This window comes from Equus caballus, chromosome 7 (genome assembly GCF_041296265.1).
Source record: "Equus caballus isolate H_3958 breed thoroughbred chromosome 7, TB-T2T, whole genome shotgun sequence".
In the NCBI taxonomy this organism is placed as follows: domain Eukaryota; kingdom Metazoa; phylum Chordata; class Mammalia; order Perissodactyla; family Equidae; genus Equus; species Equus caballus.
In genome coordinates this window covers 23291518-23305122 of record NC_091690.1, presented here as the reverse complement: position 1 = coordinate 23305122, position 13605 = coordinate 23291518, and the positions used below count along the sequence as shown (strand labels likewise).

The following is a 13605-nucleotide window of genomic DNA, read 5'->3' as shown; positions in this document are numbered from 1 at the left end:
AATTTTATGTGTGGACAGTTTTGAAACTTCAGTTTTGATAGTGATGTACTTTTATTATAACAATAAAGACTCATTTTCGATGAGTGGTGTCACAATGTAAGGAGATGTATAGTTTATTGGGTTTTGTGTATAATATCATTAGATTGGTAATCTTAAAGATATATCCCAAGGCAGAGCAATGTATGCACCAAATTCACAAATTCAAACCATGTAAAGAGGAAGAGAGTAAGGGACCTAGAATCTGAAAGCAACCTCAGCCCACAGTGGACTCGATCATTTCTTTCCTTTTTCTTTTTTTTAGCAGAATCTATCTCCAAGCCACACCACTCTGGTCAGAGACGTTGCTTTTTCAATTCTGTTGTGAAGCTGTAAAAACTGCTTTTGTTAATTAACATCAGGGGCATAGTAGCAAGAAATCTTGTTTTCTAAAATCATAGGCTCAGATAAGCTCTGCTCTCTGAAGTCATTTTAGTAGAATGCACCATCTCCTCTTATATAAGGAATCTGAGCCATGTGATTCACTTTGACACAGAGAAGCTGCCTCAATTTCCAACCTAGGGGCAGAGATTCAGATAAAATGTTCTCAGACACAACATTCCACATTTATCTTAACTTTGTAGTTTCTAGGGAAACAGGACCCTGAGTCAGCTTCTCAACACTGCTGGTAGTCAGACTGTGACGGTTCTAACAGAATCTATGACAGTGTTTCTAACAGGACATGGCCAAGGGCACACAAACCCTCCCCTTTTTGAGAAATCACTACTGCTTTTTAAATTCTTTTTTAAATTGTGGTAAAATATACATAACATAAAATTTACCACTTTAGCCACTTTTAAGTGTACGGTTCAGTGGCATTAAGTACATTCACATTTTTCTGCAACCATCACCACCATCCATCTCCAGAACTTTTTCCTCTTCCCAAACAGAAAGTTCCATACCCGTTGAACACTAACTCCCCACTTCCATCCATCCCCCTCCTAGCCCCTGCGACCTCCATTCTACTTTCTATCCCTGTGAAGTTGATGACACTGGGTGCTTCATATCAGTGGAATCATACAGTATTTGTCCTTTTGTGTCTGGGTTCTTTCACTTAGCATAATGTCATCAAAGTTCATCCATATCGTAGCACATATCAGAATTTCCTTCCTTTTTAAGGCTAAATAATATTCCATTGCATGTATGTACCTAGCACACCTTGTTTATCCATTCATCAGTCAAGGACACATGAGTTGCCTCTACCCTTTGGCTATTATAAATATTTGCATGGATTTTAATTTTGTCTTTTTAATTGCTGCTTTCTTACCGGGACTTCCCCAACCCTGCTTTGTCCTCTCACCTCCTGAACAAAGATTACTGTGATAGTCAATCTAGAGGTGATCCCCACTCCCTCTGGCTCCTCTTCAGAATTATCCCAAACCCTATTTTTAAAAAGCCCTTCCCTACTCCCTCTTAAGAGAGGCTCCTGGTTCTTCCTGTTAACTGTTACAGTGAGTTCATAAACCTAACATTGTTACAATTATGTTCCGAGTGAGCTTTATCTGATATGCTTTATCACCATCGTATTACACTGGACTTTAATTTCCAGAATCCATTTATTTTTATACTTTTACAGGACTAGCACAGAGCCGTATACTAATGGTATTGGTACTAATTAGTAGTGACAAAGTAATGAGATTATCTCACACTGCAAACTGTCCTACAGTTTATAAAACATTTTAAATAGGCTGTAGGTACCTCATGAATACTTACTGGTTGATGATAATATTTCTTCTTTTCCTGCTTTCTGAAACTTTCTCCTGAGACGTGTTGACATCAGGTTTACTGCTGATAACTGATAACTGCTGTTTACTTCCTTCTAGTGGTCTGGGGAGGAATAAAGGATGATAAATCTTTGCCTTTACTTTCTATCACTGTAAAAAATCTAGAGTAAAAATAGAAGCCAAACTTATAATCTTCAAAGTACACCTTGTACACACTGAACACCCTGAAGGTTTTCATGAAATTTTAATGGCATTTTATCTCAATTCAGTACAACAAACACAATAATTCAGTTCAAAATACATTACGCTGATATTTATTATACCAGACACTATAGGTATTTAATATATTAAGATAGTGAATATCTAAGAATAAGGTGATTCATTTTGAGTTTAGAGTTGTTTGTTTTGCAGATAAGAAAACAGCCTTAATTTTTCCATCTGTAAAATGGGTTGTATGATGATTAAACAAAACATATAGAATATCTAATATATAGTAAGTGTTCACTTAATTTATTTCTGTAAGCCTATCAGGAGATACAAAATTTAATACCAGGAAGATTGTGCCAATGCTCTGAAGAATTATAGAGGGCTGGCCTTGTGGCATAAAGGTTAAGTTCATGCCTTCCACTTTGGCAGCCCAGGTTCATGGGTTTGGATCCCAGGCGCGGACCTACACACTGCTTATCAAGCCATGCTGTGGTGGTGTCCCACATATAAAATAGAGGAAGATTGCCACAGATGTTAGCTCAGGGCCAATCTTCCTCACCAAAAAAAAAAAAAAGAAAAAAATTGTAGAGTGCTGTGGGAATATAGTGGAAAGGGATTCATTTTGACCAAAGAGATACAGGAGGATGGAAATTGGATTAGATTCTGCAAGGAGAGAACTTTGTCAACAGATATTGTAGATAAGAATATCCCAGATAGAATATCCTGGATCTAAGCAACGAGGATGATTAGCCTTTAAAATAAGACAGAAAGCCAGTGGAGAGAACAAATTGCAGGAAGAACAGGTAAGTTGATGAGTTCAGTTTTAGAAAGGTCCAAGTTGCCCTTTGAGGGGGACAACTACACAGAGATATCCAGCAGCCAGCTAGAAAGAGGGCAGGAATAAACACATGAACTTGGAAGTCATCTGCACAGAGAGAACAGCTGAAGCTATGGGAGGGACGGAGATTGCAAGCTGCCTAAAAACGTCAGCTAGAGGTCCATGCCAACCTTGAGAATCCTAGTTTTTGCAAATTTTTAAACCTAATGAGCACATAAAGAAGATTCTCAGCTTGATTTGTACATCTTTGCGCATATTGAACAAACTGGGGAAGCAGACCTACCAGAAGTCTGTTTCTTGAAAGAGTAAGGAGTCTCCTGGGAGAGAACTCAGCTAAAGGAAGAAGCAGCCAGAAACAGAGCACAATGGAGCACAAAAGCTAAGTCAGAGGGAGAAAAAGGATAATTCTGACAGCACAGTGTCTAGCACGTGGATTTGTCTCCTGCCTTAGTCCCTACTCGACTCATGTCTAAGTCCTATGGAGAACAGAGAGGCTGCAGGTATTCTAAAAGAACTCTTTCAATAAAAAGAACATAGGATAATGGCATCACACAACACTGCTTGAGTTCTCCTCTAGCACAACAAAATAAAAAAAGACAAAACTGGGGCCGGCCCCGGGGCCGAGGGATTAAGTTCGTGCACTCCACTTTGGCAGCCCAGGGTTTCATTGGTTTGGATCCTGGGCGTGGACATGGCACCACTCATCAGGTCATATTGAGGTGGCATCCCACACAGCACAACCAGAGGGACCACAACTAGAACATACAACTATGTTCTGGGGGGCTTTGGGGAAAAGAAGAAGAAGGGGGGAAAAAAGACAAAACTGAAGCTAGGCGGTAGCAGGGATGGGGAGTAGAGAGGAAAGTTCCTTCTCACTCCCGATATTTGCTTCCATGTGGAAGAAGTACCCCTGGTATAATAGTCCTGGCCTCTTGCGACTGGCCTCTCTTATTTCTCCATAAAAAAGGTGGAGAAAAATTTTAAAATTTGGGACAGAAATTCGACATGGGCAACCCAGTGCAAAGGCAGTGCCCTGGGGAGTGGACTTGTTTGGGAACCCTAGGAATACCTGGGCAGGAGGCTTCTCGGGCCTTTGCTGAGGTCCTGTGTTGTTCAAGTGGAGGGCATGGGAGAGTTACGTTTGAGTTGTTTCGGTCAGTGTGACCTCATATGCGCCCACAGGCTGCTGATAAACCACCTCCCTGTGTGACCAGTTTACCTGGTGATCTCTAGGTGTCTTGATAAAAGCTTGAATCAATTAATAATTGTCATTGCAGCCAAATGTAGACAGTTACACAATTCTGAATAGTCCAATGTAAATGCCACTGAAAATTATGACATCGATCTAGAGCAGTCTAAATAAGTATTGGATGAAAGAATATGAGCACGAACATTCAACGTGGGCCGTGTGTAATGAAAACAACAATAGGCTTCGGAGACAAACCAACTGAATTCAAACCCCATCTCAGCTAATTTCTATCGATATCTCCTTAAACTAGCTGACTCTAATCTCTGAGACTAATGTCCCTTATCTTTAAAGCCGTAACAGCACAAATTCATTTGAAGAATTATTGTAAAATTTTGAGATCATATGTGTAAAGGGAAGACAATACCTGGCACATGGTAGGTGCTTAATAAATAGTATAAGTAAATCGTTGGTATTGTTTATTTTTTTTTTGAGGAAGACTAGCCCTGAGCTAACATCTGCCACCAATCCTCCTCTTTTTACTGAGGAAGCCTGACCCTGAGTTAACATCCGTGCCCATCTTCCTCTACTTTATATGTGGGACGCCTACCACAACATGGCTTGCCAAGCGGTGCCATGTCCACACCCCAGATCTGAACCGGCGAACCCCAGGCTGCCGAAGTGGAACCTTGAAACTTAACCACTGCGCCACCAGGCCGGCCCCAAAACTGATCATTTCTGATCATGTAGCCAGCATTTGAGAAAATAGATTGTGGCAGAGACTGGTCATTACCTATCAAATACGCTTCTCTCTTTCTTCATTAATAACAGGGCACTTTGCCATCCTTGTGGCGGGGTGTGGTCATGTGAATAAGTTCTAGCCAATGATGTTATCAGATTTCCAAAAGGTGTCTTGAAAGGTATTGATGTAACTGGGAGGTGTTTTTCATCCTTCCCGATATCTGGAATTTTGGCACGGTGGCTGCAGCGCCGGCATCTGTCCTGGAACATGATGTGATCTTGAGCCTGGGAATGGTGGTGAGGATGGTGACGCGGAAAGATCGGAGCAACCTTGGTCTCTCCATGCATGGTGACTTGGAGGAGCTTCCATACTAGCTAGAAACTTGGTTTGGTGAAAGAAAAATCTCTACTTTGTTAAACCACTATTTTGAGCCTCTGTTTTTTATGACCTAACACAATTCCTAACCCCTACAGAACTCGCTTGGGAGATGGCCTATATTTAAAGCATGAGTGAAGAAAGGAATTCAGAAAGAAACAGATAACTGTTGGTCAAAATGTTAGGAAGAGGTTCAAGAAAATGCAGCGTTACAGAAAATAAAGGAAGAAAACGTTTGCACAAAGGTGTGAGGTCATTAGTCTCAAATTGAGGATGAGGTCTGAAAGATGTCACTGTATTTGGTCATTAGAGCACAAAATTCTGCTGCAGCTTAAGAAACAAGAAAATTGCAAGTTGACAAAGCAGGTAATAAAGGTTCTTTCTTGATACCTTGGAGAGAGCAGAAGGAAAGGAGTAAAGGAGCAGACAAGTTTGTTAAGAGTAAAGACTGCACTGCCACTGATAAAGAAAATCTTCAAGAAATGAAAGGGAAAGCAGTGGAGAGAGGAGTGAAGCAGGTAAGGATGTATGCAGAAGTTTCTGGAAGAACAAAACACAGAAGCACAGCTGTTGGGACAAGCCTTAGAATTATCATTTTACCAGGTGAAATCTCCTTTGAATGATCACTGTTTTCTAAAATAATTAAATTACCCTGACAAAATTTTCCAAACATAAGTGCTGACAACGGTAACTTTATTTCTACGTAGTAAATTAAGTACCATCTTCAAACTCTTGCATTAAATTTTAAATAAGCATAACACTCAGTATGTAGTTTTGAAAGGGGAGAAATCTTGCAACAACAAGCAAACTTCATGTGTAAACATAATTGCTGGGAAAATTGCATAATCAGCTTAAATCAAATGGGCTTTCTGTACTTTTTAAATTGTTATTAACAACAAATAAGAGTAAACTAATACACCAGAAGCATGTTCATGAAATCAGACGGTCTTCAGAGCTTAGCATTTACCTTGGAGTTTTAGTCACCTCCTGCCACAACGAAAAATTTTCATGACCTGTTTCTTTCACCTAATTGCACAAATTCATTTTATTTTACAAAAATTATCCAAGTGGTACTTTTAAATTTAAGTATTGCTTTAAATGCAGACTCTGTGAACTCCTCCGTACTATTTCATTGTTGGAATTTATTTTATCTATTTGGCTTCCTATAAAAGCAGTAAGAAATACATGCTTCACTTTAGAGAACACTTTGGTTACTAATCCTAAATATTCTGAACAGGAAGACATCTTCCATTTCCTATCTTCTGATTCTCCGTTGACCTTAAAATAGTCTGTGAATTGCATTTTGAGGAGAAAGGATGTGGACTGAAAAATTACAGACATAAAACAATTAATAAATTATCACTTTTTTGGCCACATCTAAACAGTTATTGCCAAAGTGAAACACTTCATCTGGAAAAAAAGAAGCAGAAGGTGTGCTGCTGGAGTGTTTGAGAGCATGGGTTTGGGAAGCAGAAAGGTCTGCATTCAAGCTGCCTCTACCACTGTGTGACCGTGGGCTCGTCACGAGAACTGTGTCAATCTCTTTCTCTTCGCTTATAAAATGAAAGCAACAACTACTTCCTACTTTTTAGAGCTGCTGTGAAGATTTAATCAGCATATGCGCCTGCCACATTATAAACTCTCCATAAATGACAACTATTTAGTATTAACTATTTATTATAACCATTTATTAGTATTTATTACATTTGCTTCTCCCTGAGAAAATACATTTTGGCAGATATTTGAGAATGTTTTGTTTTAATAGAAACTTTTTTTTTTAGGCTCTTCTTAAAATTCCCCAAGGGGCATAACAAACAGAAAACAGGATGTTTCGCAATTCAAAAACCACTATCCTTCCATTCCTTCTTTTGTGTTATGTTTCTAGAAGAGTCAGTTGAGTGAGACAGAAAACAGAACTATAAATATGTCCAATGAACTTTTCGGCACTGGGCTTTTCCCACTGCCCTGTTTAAGTTGACTCTTTGTTTTTAGGTTATTTGGTTTTAGGGGCTGCTCTGACACTAATCACCTATTTATTTCTTTAGAAAAAATTATGTGAGGGGCTGGCCCGGTGGTGCATCGGTTAAGTTTGCATGTTCCCTTTCAGCAGCCCAGGATTCGCGGGTTCGAATCCTGGGTGCGGACATGGCACTGCTTGGCAAGCCACGCTGTGCCAGGCGTCCCACATATAAAGTAGAGGAAGATGGGTAGGGATGTTAGCTCAGGCCCAGTCTTCCTCAGCAAAAAAGAAGATTGGTGGCAGATGTTAGGTCAGGGCTAATATTCCTCAAAAAAACACAAAAACTTATAGATCATCAAATTTGGCAGAAGGCTCTACCTTCTTAAAATATAAACTAGAGGACTTATGCCTGTGACTTGTGCTTACACTCTGCAACAAATCATTTCACATTCAGGCCACATCCTACATTAGTTTACAGGCTTCACACGATCACAGTCAAAATCAATATTGGATTTTTCTTCAGACTTGAAACATAGTCTTTTCTTGATCATATTTTGAATTCTGAAAAAATAATTAAATAAGGCATTTGTTTAATAGTGTTGGAGAAACTGACTAGGGAAAAAAACAGTTCAATCAGAACTTCATACAATATACTAAAATAAATTTTAAATGGATTAAACAGGTAAATATAAAAGCAAAGTCAAAAAATCGTGAAAAAAGTGTTTCATTTATTTTGGAGTAGAGAAAGAATATATAAATCTCAAATAGCAGAATAAACCACGTAAGAAAAGATCGTTAGCTTTCACTCCCCCTACCCGCGCACGTGCATGCACAGATACAAACACACACACGTTTATTATTATTATTATTATTATTATTGGAGGAGGATTAGCCCTGGGCTAACTACTGCCAATCCTCCTCTTTTTGCTGAGGAAGCCTGGCCCTGAGCTAACATCCATGCCCATCTTCCTTTACTTTATATGTGGGACGCCTACCACAGCATGGCTTTTGCCAAACGGTACCATGTCCACACCCAGGATCCGAACCGGCGAACCCCAGGATGCTGAGAAGTGGAATGTGCGAACTCAACCGCTGCGCCACTGGGCCAGCACCAACACATGTTTATTATTTATTTTAAGACTTAAAAAACATCAGAAGCAAAATTAACTGATTGGAGAAAACACAAGAAACATTTTAAACAAAGCTCTGGTATTCTTAAATACAAAAAGCTTTCACAGGTCAATAATAAGAATCAAAACCCTAATGGAAAATGGACAAAGGATATGAACAGACAATTCATAAAGAAATATAATTGGCTGATACAAAGAGGCAAAAATATGCAAACTCATTAATAACATTAATTTAAAAATCAATAATTACCGTTTTGAGGGGCCCGCTTGGTGGCATAGCAGTTAAGGTCGCGTGCTCTGCTTCAGTGGCCCGGGTTCTCAGGTTCAGATTCCAGTTTCAGACCTAGCACCGCTCATCAAGCCACACTGTGGTGGCATCCCACATAAAATAGAGGAAGAGTGGCACAGATGTTAGCTCAGGGCCACTCTTCCTCACAAAAAAAAATAAACTAAAAAATAATTACTATTTTGATGGAAATACCAATAGACTGGTTTAAAACTAGACAAGGTGATTATAAAGTTCACATAGAAATATAAGCATGAAAGAATTAGCCAGCAAAATTCTGAAAAAGAAAAATGATGGGTTGGGGGAGAAACTAGCCCTGCAATAGTTAGGTTTTAGGGCATGAATAGCCAGACATTTAAATATAGACTATACAGTCCAGAAATAGACCTAATACAATGGAGGAATTTAGAATATGATAATGACACCATTTCATATAAGAGAGGAAAAGATGGGTTAATAATATTGTCAGCAACTGGGTAGAAAAAAGTCTGGAAAAAAATTCAATTGACTTTACAATTTACACCAGAATAAAATCTAAATGGATTAAGCACTTAAATGAGAAAAAATTAAACATTGAATTGCTAGAAAGGAACAATAGTAGTTGCTTTTAGTGGTATTGTTGGCAGAATTCAGCTCCTGGAAGAATGGTGTGGCAGATTAAATTTTTAAAAGATGGTCATAACAATAGCTTCTGTTCCACATTCTTTTCTTGCAGTATGACCTTCAAACTCCTCTGATTGCTCAGTGGGCCCTGTGGCCCCTCTCTTTGAACATGGGTGGACCACTGTGACTGCCTTGACCAACAGAGTATAGCAGAAGTGATTTGCAAGCTAGATCGTAAAATGCCATATACTTCCACCTTGCTCTCTTGGGATGCTCGCTCTTGGATCCCAGCCACCATGCTGAAAGGAAGCCCAAGCAGGCCCACATGGAGAGGAACCAGAGCACCCGGGTTCCAGCCCTGCCTGAGCCCCCAGCCAATCGCCAGCACCATCTTGACAGCTGTGTGAGTCAGTCATCTTCAAAGTGGGTATTTCAGCACCTCTCATCTTCAAACTGGATCCTCCAGTCCCCATCTGAGTCACCTCAAATGCTAAGTGAAGCAAAGAAGAGCCAGCCCAGTTGAGTCCTGGCCAAATGATTGTTTTTTTTAGCCACTGGGTTTTGGAGTGGTTTGTTACATAACTGGGAACTAATGAGATACATACATTTTTACCTTCACCAACAGGAACTGGGCCAGCCTCTGTTTCTTAAACAAAGAAATATTAATGCATCTGAGAAACATTATACTTATTATATTTGTTTAAAAAGAAATTATAAGGTGCACTGATGTTGAAATAAAACAAGGTAATAAGGCACATAAAAATCATAATAATTCTGCAAATTTGCTGAAGGATGTTCTTTAACAGGTATGTAAAAATTGCATTCAAGGGACTGACCTGGTGGTGTAGTGGTTGGGTTCACACAGTCCACTTTGGCGGCCCAGGGTTTGCAGGTTCAGATCCATGGCACAGACCTAGCACCACTTGTCAAGCCATGCTGTGGTGGCATCCCATATGAAAAAGCAGAGGAAGATTGGCACACATGTTAACTCAGCAACAATCTTCCTCAAGCAAAAAGAGAAAGACTGGCAGCAGATGTTAGCTCAGGGCCAATCTTCCTCGCACGCACACACACACACACACACACACTGCATTCAAATAATCACAAATCAAGATCTCCAGGTTATATTGTTAAGTGCAAAAAAGCAACATATGAAAGAAAAGAGGGAAAATGAAAATATATTTTCATAAAGAAATGATTGGAGCCAGCCCCGATGGCCTAGTGGTTAAAGTTTGGCGTGCTCTGCTTCAGCAGCCCTGGTTTGGTTCCGGGCGTGGAACCACACCTGTCTTTCAGTAGCCATGCTGTGGCAGTGGCTCACATAAAAGAACTAGAAGGACTTACAACTAGAGTATACGACTATGTAATGGGGCTTTGGGGAGGGGAAAAAAACGGAGGAGGAAGATTGGCAACAGATATTAGCTCAAGGCAAATCTATCCCAGCGAAAAAAATAAATAAATAATTGAAGGACACAAACTAATAAAGTGGTTCCTTACTGGGATCTGGTAGTTAATGAGGTGGAAGGGACAGGACAGGAGTGGGTGCAAGACTTCTCAACATACACCTTTTAATACAGTTTTAGCTTTGAACCATGCAAATCTATTCAAAGAAATAAAAAATTTTTAAAGTAACACTAATAAACACATTTTAAATGGTGTATCAATAGGTCTTTGTATTTCAAAAACAAATATTAAGATAAATATAATAAAGATTCTATCCAATTTGATTTTTTCATTTATTGAGAATAAAAACTATCTACAACTGTAATTGTGGCAGAAGCAGTTATATCGCTGGCATTTTTTTTTTTTTTTTGAGGAAGATTAGCCCTGAGCTAACTACTGCCAGTCCTCCTCTTTTTGCTGAGGAAGACTGGCCCTAAGCTAACATCCGTGCCCATCTTCCTCTACTTTATATGTGGGACGCCTGCCACAGCATGGCTTGCCAAGCGGTGCCATGTCCACACCCAGGATCCGAACCTGCGAACCCTGGGCCACCGAAGCGGAACGTGCACACTTAACCACTGCACCACTGAGCCGGCCCCTCGCTGGCATCGTTTTACTATTATTTACAGAAAGAAAAAAATACCAAAATTATAAAAATAAATAATTTCTCATTTTAAATGTGAAATGCAAGAATTCCAAACATTTGATCTATCTTTGGTGCTGTCACACATGAGTAAAACAAGAATAGTTAAAAGCTTGATTGATCTCTGGGATCAGACTGACTGGCTATGAATCGAGTCTCCACCACTGTGTCATCTCGGAGAAGTTATCTAAATTCTCTAAGTTAACTTTCTCTTCTGCAAAACAGTCATAAGTTGAACGCTCAATAAATGTTATCTGTTGGGAAAAAGTCATTCCCATCTACATGTAAATATACCAAGACCCAAAGCAAATATGATATACATCGTTTTAAATTTCTCAGGTAATCCAGCTTTCTCCTTAGACGTGTGAAATTTTAAATATTTTTTTATTTATTTCAAATATTATACAATATAATAAATCTATAGTTATAAAAAGTTACAATATAGTATAATAAATAAGGAGTTAAGAAATAACTCCTTGTCAAGAGAAGGGATAATATTTAAAAATATTAATGGCAATCTGAAACTAAAATCTAAGTGATTGTGATAAAGTATTGGAGGAGGTCTGTAGCTGCGGTGGGAGAGGACAGCAGGGAAAGTAGAAGTATGTTACAGGTATTCTCTTGGTGGCATGCAGGGGAGTCAGACATAATACTGCTGGGGTGGTTTTGTACTGTGTCATCGTTAGCTAAAGGGAACTGTTTCCCAGAATTCCCTTCTCTGTCTAGTTCCCACTTAGAGTTGGTGTTGTAGTGTAAGGAATTTGACTGACCTTCGTTCCCGGTTCCTGGGAGGGAACCTCTAAATTCTTGGCATTTCCCAAGTGATAGGAGTGCCTTCGTTATTGATGGTGGGCCCCTAGACAGTTTCAAGATGGGGGCTGGCCATACTGGAAAGAGCAACCATGTGATTAGAGGATTGAGGCTTTGAGCCACATGATATCAGTCTGACGTCCTGGGAGGGAATGGGGCTAGAAATCGAGTTCAATCTATGGCCAAGAATTCAAGCAATCATACCTGTGTAATGAAACCCAATAAAACTTGACACAGAGCTTGGATAAGCTTCCTGGCTGGTAATACACACTGATGTGCCAGGAGGATGATGCATCCTGATTCCATGGGGAGGTGACATGGAAGCTTCCCATTGGAGACCCTCCCAGACTCCACCCTATACATCTCTTCTTTTGTCTGTTTTGATTTATATCCTTTTGCTGTAATAAAAGTGCAACCATAAGTATAGCTCCTTCCTGAGTTCTGTGAATCACTCTAGTGACTTATAAAATCTGAAGGGGCTAGTGGGAACCCCCAAGTTTGTAACCAATTGGTCAGAAGTGCGGGTGGCCTGGGAATCTCTGAGTTTGTGGTTGGTGTCTGAAATGAGGGCAGTCTCCTAGAGGACTAAGCCTCTAACTCCTAGTAGTTAGAGTCAGAATTGCGATGCAGTTGACCACAAGAGAAATTTGCTTGAGATTTGTTAGTCAGAAGGAAAGCAGCGGCCATATTTCTTACACTCTGGAAGACTGGTGGAGGGTGCCAGGCACTGCGTACCTCGTGCACATTGTTGCTGATCTCCTGGCTCACCTTGTTGGTGTGGGGCAGCACCCGGCCTATGGCTCCTCCAGCTCCTGCCACATTTCCTCCAACTTCTCTGAGTCCTGGCCCAAACATACGTGTAGTTCTAAGCCAAGAGTGCCAGCTACGCCCGCAGGCTTCAGGTCATCCAAGTCATCTAAGGTAAAGTAATGAGAGACAGATGCAGCCTCCATTTTTTCTTCCTAGAGGTTTCCAGTTTGTCTCTGCTTCTGTTCTTGTTCAGCCTTCCTTCCCAACTGCTGGTGTGGCTAACCTACAATGACTTCAGGCCGGACACCAGAGGCAGGGCCACAGATTGCTCCGCCAGCAAACACAACTGCCTGAGACTGAATCCCTATGAGTCCCTTATTCTCTATCACTCTTAGTTCTGCCTCTCTGATTTTACCTTGACTGCCACAACTGTTTCAGTCTATTCATTGATAGAAAACTATAAATTTAAATGCGACTGTTGAGACTTTAAGGGGAAGCATTGCAGGAACAGAAATAGTAGACTCTAGGGTTTCCAACACTGACTGCATATCAGAATCTTTTTACACACTGAGAACACTCTCCTCCTCTGAGGTTCTGGGGTAAAGTTTAGGCATCAAATTGTTTCTGAAAGGTTGCTAGGTGATTCTAGTATGCCTCCAGGGTTACAAAATGCTACGCTAGAAGGAAGAAAAGGAACAAAGAAAAGGTGATCAATCTTACAAACAAACACACACAAAGAAGTATAGCAGGAATAAATCAAAGCATATCTTAATATAAGAAGTATTCCTAAAATCAAGTGACGTGGAAGTGTTAAAGTTAACCAATAGACACAGACAGGTAAATATTAACAAAAATAAAGATGTGAAATAGTA

General features: G+C 40.0%; 1 long non-coding RNA gene across 1 annotated transcript; it reads right to left on the bottom strand.

Annotated features, from left to right (window-relative positions):
- Positions 1–1780: 1780 nt before the first annotated feature.
- On the bottom strand, positions 1781–13605 carry LOC138925081 (uncharacterized). Its single transcript, XR_011440771.1, has 4 exons — positions 12752–13605; positions 9924–10023; positions 8449–8564; positions 1781–1863 (listed from the first exon to the last, which is right to left on the bottom strand). It is a non-coding gene; the product is annotated as an uncharacterized lncRNA (long non-coding RNA).